Source organism: Halyomorpha halys, unplaced genomic scaffold (assembly GCF_000696795.3).
Source record: "Halyomorpha halys isolate HHAL.00 unplaced genomic scaffold, Hhal_1.1 Scaffold1085.1, whole genome shotgun sequence".
Classification (NCBI taxonomy): Eukaryota; Metazoa; Arthropoda; class Insecta; order Hemiptera; family Pentatomidae; genus Halyomorpha; species Halyomorpha halys.
This window is the reverse complement of record NW_027116558.1, coordinates 59,609-67,366: the sequence shown is the minus strand read 5'-3', so window position 1 is coordinate 67,366 and position 7,758 is coordinate 59,609. Positions and strand designations below refer to the sequence as shown.

Sequence of the window (7,758 nt, the reverse complement as noted above, 5' to 3'; positions counted from 1 at the left end):
AAAAAACTCTTAAAATATATAACTCTGTTAAAATATATTGCATGTTTCTAATGATTCTAATAACGTTTGCTTGGTAATAAACTATTATTATCATTATTAAACATAATTGTAAATATCATTAGCATATAATTTTATTTCATTTATACATACTGTTAACATAAGATTTTAATCACCCCTCATTCTCTCTCTCTCTTTCTCTCTCTCTCTCTCTCTCTCTCTCTCTCTCTCTCTCTCTCTCCCTCTCCCTCTCTCTCTCTCTCTCCCTCTTCATCTCTATCTCTCATATTTTTTTTTAATTTTATTTAATCTTGTCATTGTTAAAACTATTAAATTTATATTCATAAATTTTCGATTGATATAACTTATAACTTCAATCCTTATCAATTATTTTTTTTTTTTATATAACTTAAAATTGGACACAGATAAAGGTTTCTACATTTCCAGTGATATAAAAATGCTTCAAATGGGTTTTATTATATTACTATTTTCGTGTTTCTATGATTGCTAGATGTAAATATTTTAGTTTTATTAATCAATAAATAAAACCATAGTAGGGGGAATTATTTCCTTCTTGAAAAATAAAGTAATCCGTATTTTAAAACGAGCAAACATTAATTCCATCTCAAAGTTAGGGATGGTTTAGAAAGTTTCATAAACAGTAATGGCCCTTAAATCCCTTGGAATATTATATTATTTAAAGAAAAGAAATATATGATTATATTAAACAAATAATTTTTTAGTTTATTTGTTTATTACTTTTTTACTCATTCAAACTATCTGTTTATCTTTTATTATTCTCTTCTAAGATACTGTACTACTATTTCCAAGGACCTGGATTCGAATCCGGTTGTGGCAGATAATTATTTATTCTGTTATTGTAGCCTGATTCAATCTGATCCAGTCTCTGTTTAAAAAAAAAAAAATCTGGCGTTTGGTCGTGATCATGAAAAAATTACCTCCTTGTATAAACGTTGTTCAGGAAACAGTACTTTCTTACAAAGTTCTTTTCTTTTCTTATTTTCTTATTCACATTCTCTATGTTATTTAATTTCATTTATTTATTATTTTATTGTTTAAAATAATATTACTTTCAATTATATATTTGTTTTAGTATATGAAGTATTATTACATAGGCTCATATCACCAAAAATAATTTTATTTTTTATTTTTACTGGTTGTATTTTTTTATACAGTTGTAAATATCAACAAATAAATAAAATAAAAATAAATAAATTTTTTTTATTTATTTATAGTAATTTACAACTGTGCAAATAATAAATACAATAAGTAAATCTGTGGAATGTTTTATTTACACTTGAAAATCTTGGGAATGAACCACATGTTGGTGCCATTTCAAGCATTAATTTAAATTAAAAGGTCCCGTGGCCATCTTCTTTTCAGACGCCTCGGAGGATGAGAGATTAAGAACTAATGGGTTAGGATGGGTAAGGAGTTCTGAATGAAAAGACATATAACTGTTTTGGGCCAAATCTGCAACGAATGGTATGTTAAGGTCTTTGTAGATGAGTTTATTTGTAACGTAATAAGGAGCATCAAGGATTTTACGTAGGATTTTGGATTGTAATGATTGGATGCGGGAGGAATTTGATGGTTTGATAGAGCCTCAAAGCTCAATTCCATATGTCCAAATTGATCTGATCATCATAGTGTATAATAACTTTTGTTTAGTATGAGAAGTTTAGAGCGTTTGTCAAGAAGGTTTTGTAGTAATCGAAATCGAGGAGCAGTTTCTTATTGTTTCAGTCTTGTATGTGGATTCCATGTATCTTGTCAAGATGGAGTCCTAAGTATCGAATCTGTTCAACAGACGTTAGTTGAATATTTAGAGAGGATACTGTAGGACAGGAGGGCAGAGGTTTACGACGGAGAGTAAAGGTGATCTGGTGGGATTTGTCAGGATTTATTTTGATTCTCCAGTTTTGACACCATTCTTCAATATATGTTAGGTTTGTCTGTAGTGTTTGTGATGCTTTAGTAGGGTCTTATCTCTCACTAGAAAACAAACTACTAATTTATAAGACTATACTCAGACCTAATCCATAGGTCCGAATCCGTCGAACATCAAACGTATCCAATCATTTTAATCCATCTTAGAACCATATTTAATGCACCATATTACGTTTTTAACATAACACAACACCATGACCTTCATATCCATTTTGTCCTGGACCTCAACAAATTCTCAAAATGCCATATAAACCTTTCCAACCATCGTAACCCTTTGGTTCAAACTTTATCTACTTCCACCCATTTCTACAATCCACCTAGAAGGTTGAAACGGCAGTGGCCAAGAGACCTATTGTAAAATAAAAATGGACAATTGGAGATCTGGTAACGGTCAGATTCTCCGCTCAAGTTGAGTGTTTGCGGTTTTAGCGCACTTGCTCAGCCTCCACTGGCTCATTACCAGTGATGCGGCGAGAGGGATGCGCTGGGATCTTTTGTGCTCTGCTCTACCCCTCACACGTGGGGGATAGAGTGGGCTCAGGGATCCTCAAGTCGATTATGTAAATATTGTATATAAGAGTGTAAATGTGACTAGAGATTATATTATTTATTTTTATGTGCTTTTTTCATTTATTTACTTATTTTTATTCTTTATTTTTATTCTTATTTTATTTTATTTTAGTATTAATGTGATCTTTAATCACTATTACCTATTGTCCACAACTGTTTGACAGATTGTAATATCTATTCATAAATAAAAAGTATCTATGAGAAATATACTGAGAATTGAACATTGATTTGTATAGGCAAACGTAACCATTGTTGTGGATTACCTTTTAAAAAATAAACAGTATACTTTAATAACGTGGTTCTTACCCCCGTAGAACAGATTCGTTATCTTGGACTACACCTTGACAATCGACTAACCTGGAATCCTCACACAAGACTGAAAAGACAGGAAACTGCACGCAGATTCAGACTATTACAGCACTTAGTAGACAAACGGTCTAAACTCCCAACTCATTACAAAAGACTGATCTACATGACAATAATAAGGCCCATCTGGACATACGGAGTTGAGCTTTGGGGCTCCACTAAACTTTCGAATTCCTCTCTTATCCAATCCTTACAATCCTTCGTAAAACCCTCTATGATCCTTATTTTGTTACTAATAAAACCATCCATAAAGACCAAATGTTCCTTATGTAACCGATCTATCCCGAACCCGATACCATTCCATCCATTATAAAATCCCTAACCACCCAAACCCACTAGTTTCTAACCTTGCTTCCTTTTTCATTCCTGGCAATCCTCCGAGGCGCCTGAAAAGAAGATGGCCTCGTGACCTTATATTGTAAAACGTTTTTAGAGTTCGATTACTGAGTAGTTTCTCTACATGCTGTATCATATTATTATTATGTCATTATGATCAAATTTACTTGTATTTTTTATACAGTTTTAAATATCACTAAATAAAAAAAAATAAACGAATACATAAAAAACTAGGGGGATAAATGGAAGTTGTGTGATGGCGTAATGCACCAGATTTTTTATTTTTATTTTTTTTTATTCGCCATCTAAGTTAATTAATTAAACTATAATTTAATTACCGATAATAATAGTTTTTTTAACCACGGTTCTGCCTCTTTTAAATTTATATGAATAAGGAAATCTAAAATAAATTAATTGATGAACCTATAAAAACCTAAAGACCTATTTACATCAATATCTTTAAGTCAAGGGCACTAGTCTCTCGGAGAATCCTTCCATTGATTCAAAAGGTAGAGGCTGCTTTGGATTCATGCCGGCTCTTGATTGGCCAAAAGGAGGGTCTAAATCATTTTTATTTCTCCAGCCGATGGAGAAGTTTATTTCTCCAGCTAAGTCCTCTTGTATGCCTGCATTCAACCCCGGGCCAGATCTAACCGGATATTATGGAAAATTATTCACCCTCACCCACGCCTCATTACTGAATATACTTATGTCAGAAGAATATTCTCTTCTACCCCAATGAAAGAACTGAGAACTTCTCAGACCATATTCTATGCTGGGGTAAAGCATTGTGCGTTATCTCTTGAACAGGATGTTCCTTTGAATAGATCGCGTTGTATTTTTTTTTTAATGATTTATTTATTGTTATTTACAACTTTATACATATATACACATCAAGTAAATTTGCTGTAAGTGATATGACATGATGCAAACATGTGGAGAATCTACCCATTGATAGAACTCCAAAAAAACTTCTAAAGGAGAAGATCTCGAGGTCATTTTCTTCTAAAGGTCATTTTCTTTTCAGAAGCCTAGGAGGATTATTGGGTAGTGAAGGAGAAGCCAGGTTAGAAACGAGTTGGTTTGGGTGGTTGAGAAGTTTTTTTAAATATTTAATTTGTAATATTACATTCTGTATTATATTCATAGAAAACGGCAATCGAGATCATAAAGATCATATGCATTATATTTAGAAATATATAAATTAAATGATAAGAAAATAAGATGTGGAAGACATAAAAATAAATAAATTTAGGATTAATCTTAAAGTAAAATCACTTCTTGAAAACAACCATTTATTTTTCTTATTCTTTTATTTTATTATTAAATTAAATTAAAAATAAACATTATATTAAGACTATAAAACCTGGCGGGATATGATCAGCACTTGCCCCAATACGAAACGTTTATGTGTCAGTTTTAAACGTAATAATTCAAGGATATTTATATTATAATAATTAATCTATAAATTGTATCTTTGAAACAAATTATCGTAAAAAAAGAAAATTAACAATTGTAAGCTAGCAATAACTATTTAAAAAAAAAATCTTTTATACCTTGATCTAATAAGGTACTTGCCCCGACATATCTCGTAGAATTTAATATATATTTAATTTTGTTAACTTTATTCCAAAGACTAGATTAAATGGAAGATTATTGTTAGTGAATTTCCAACTAAATATCGTTAAATTGAAAATATAATTGAACTACAATTTTTTTAGCTGGTATGGGTTGATTGTTCAATGAATTGGATGTAGAAATAAATACCCCCCACCCCACAAACTCATTTATTGGTTTTACAGCTTTTTAACATATGCAGTAATAAAAATGTGACTTACAATAGATGATTTAGTGATGATTATCCGATAATTTTATTGGATTTTTTTTAATTATTGTAAATTATAATTTTATTATTTGATTCCTCTCAACTTGTAAGCAACTATTTGTATAAAAAATGTTAAATTAATTGTACTAAAAATTGAGTGTATATATTCATCAGTGCACAATATTCTATGTGTGTAATTTTTATGTAATTTGAATTATAGCTAATGCACCCTGCAGAGTTGCTAAAAAATATCAAAAATTATTTATGGAAGCGGGGGGTAGTTCCGTAAGTAAGGTACTGTATTACAATCTCCTAGTGCAGTAATGAATCCAGTAGGTAATTATTTATTTTGTTATTTTAGTCAATCCTATGGGTTCGGAGCGCTAGTTAAGTATTTATAATTTCGAAAAAAAAGGGATTGAGCATGATAATAAAAAAATCACCTTCTTGTACAACCGTTGTTTAATAATTAATACTTAACCCTTAACCCTTCATAGGTTGTAGTGCCTTTTTTTTTTTTATCAGTTGTAATTTTGAATGACATTTTTTATCGATTAATATGTATAAAATTAAATATAAGACATCTCGATAAATATAATATTTCAAAAATGTAATTAATATAGAAAATAAAGAGTTAGGATTCAGGTAAAACTGGACAGAGCTAGGCAGTATGCACATAGAGGTACTGAAAAGGAACTAATCAGTGACGCGAATTACCAACTAGTTCAATTTGAGTTACTCCTTAGTGTGTAATACAATAGAAGCGACCCAAAGTAAACTAGTTCCTGATTCGCGACACTGATCAATTCCATTTTAATACATCCGTGTGCATACGGCCGTAGGTTACCTATTTTTTTTTATTAGTTAAATTTGTTTTGTTTTTAAATTTTAAATACGGTCGAAAGATACAAAAAAATTATTTTTTTTTTAAAACTTGAAAAGTGGCATTCGCTTGCAGCATCATTGCCTTGCATATGCTGGGGTAAACCCCAGGTGCCGCAACAACTTAGGAAACACCGGGCGTAACATAATAAAAATATAGATGAGCGTGGTCTATTTTTCCCATATCACATCCCTCAAAGAATGGTGTCGTAACTGGAGGATTAAGATAAAATTTGTTTTGTTTTTAAATTTTAAATACGGTCGAAAGTTACAAAAAAATTATTTTTTTTAACAATTTGAGAAGTGGCATTCGCTTGCGGCATCATTGCTTTGCATACGCTTGGGTAACCCCCAGATGCCGCAACAACTTAGGAAACCCCGGACCTAACATAATAAAAATATAGATGAGCATGGGCGGACCCAGTGAGGAGCGGGGGGGGGGTATTCCCCCATGCAGAAGTGAAAAATTATTAATCTAATAAAATATTTTTTTCCAGCAAATAATTGTAATACCTAATGAAGCATTGTTATAGTTATATGTTTTTTCTTAAACTTTTGGTTTAATTCTCTTTTTCCCATATCACACATTCCAACAAATCCCATGAAATCACCTTTACCCTTCGTCGTAAACCTACCGACTGCCCTACAGTATCATTTAATGATCTTACTCTTACCCCTGTCGAACAGATCCACTACCATGGACTACATTTGGACATAAGATTAACCTGTAATACTCACATAAGACTGGAAACTGAACGTCGATTAATAAGGCCAAGCTGGACATACGGAGTTGAGCTTTGGGGCTCCACTAAACCTTCGAATTCCTCTCGTATTCAATCCTTACAATCCAAAATCTTTCGTAAAATTCTCAATTCTCCTTAATTTGTCACAAATAAAATCATGCATAAAGACCTTAATGTTCCCTATGTGACCGATCTAGCCCGAACCAGATATCACTCCTTCCATTATAAACTTCCTATTTTCTAACCTTGCATACTCTTCCATCCCTAACAATCCTCCGAGGTGCCTGAAAAGAAGATGGCCACGAGTCCAGCTAATGTAAAATGTCATTACAGTGGTACCAATGGGTAGTTGCTCTACACGCCTGTGACACTCCATTTTAACTAAGACCATATTTACTAAATGTATTATGTAATATATAGTTGTAAATTTCAATAAAATTATTTTTAAAAAAATTCTCTTTTTCCGTGCTAATTTATCAGAACCATGCCTTCCACTCTCTTTCCCCAGTTTTAATTCGAGTACGCCCTTTTGGATGAATATACAATTATAACAACGGAATAACTCCGGAATTTAGGTGAAAATGAACTAAGGTGAAAGAAGAAGAACATTTTAAAATACCAGGCTTGAGACTCGAGACTCCTTTCGAAAAGGTAAAATTGACTAAAGGGCCCTTCAGACAACACCTCACCATTAGAAGTTGACTAAGGACAGGGTCAGAGAAGGGCCTATTTATCGATAAGATAGGGCTCCATGTGGGCGTAAATCCCACTAACTGGTGGAGGGATTAGGAAGGGACAAAGGGAGCCGGGGTGGAATTAGTTGGAGCAATCCTCTGGTGTCCCTTCTAAACAACATTTCTCTTTAATTGCCCCTCTTTATGTCCACCCGCTCTCTGTCTCATTACACCACTTTATTACCACCTCCTATTACCTTGTTCAATTTATAGTTGAAACTATACCCTGTGTAAACCCTGCTCTAGCCTATAGTTTTATAGGAATATGTTTGTGATATTAACTATATTATTTGACAAAAGGCCAGAACATATGTGTGTGTGTGTATATATATAA

At 32.3% G+C, this 7,758-nt stretch overlaps 1 protein-coding gene across 1 annotated transcript in view; it reads left to right on the top strand.

Annotated features, from left to right (window-relative positions):
• LOC106688230 (Dpr-interacting protein gamma) overlaps window positions 1–7,758 on the top strand; it is a gene marked incomplete at its 5' end in the record, with an annotated part of 231,029 nt that overhangs the window by 220,787 nt on the left and 2,484 nt on the right.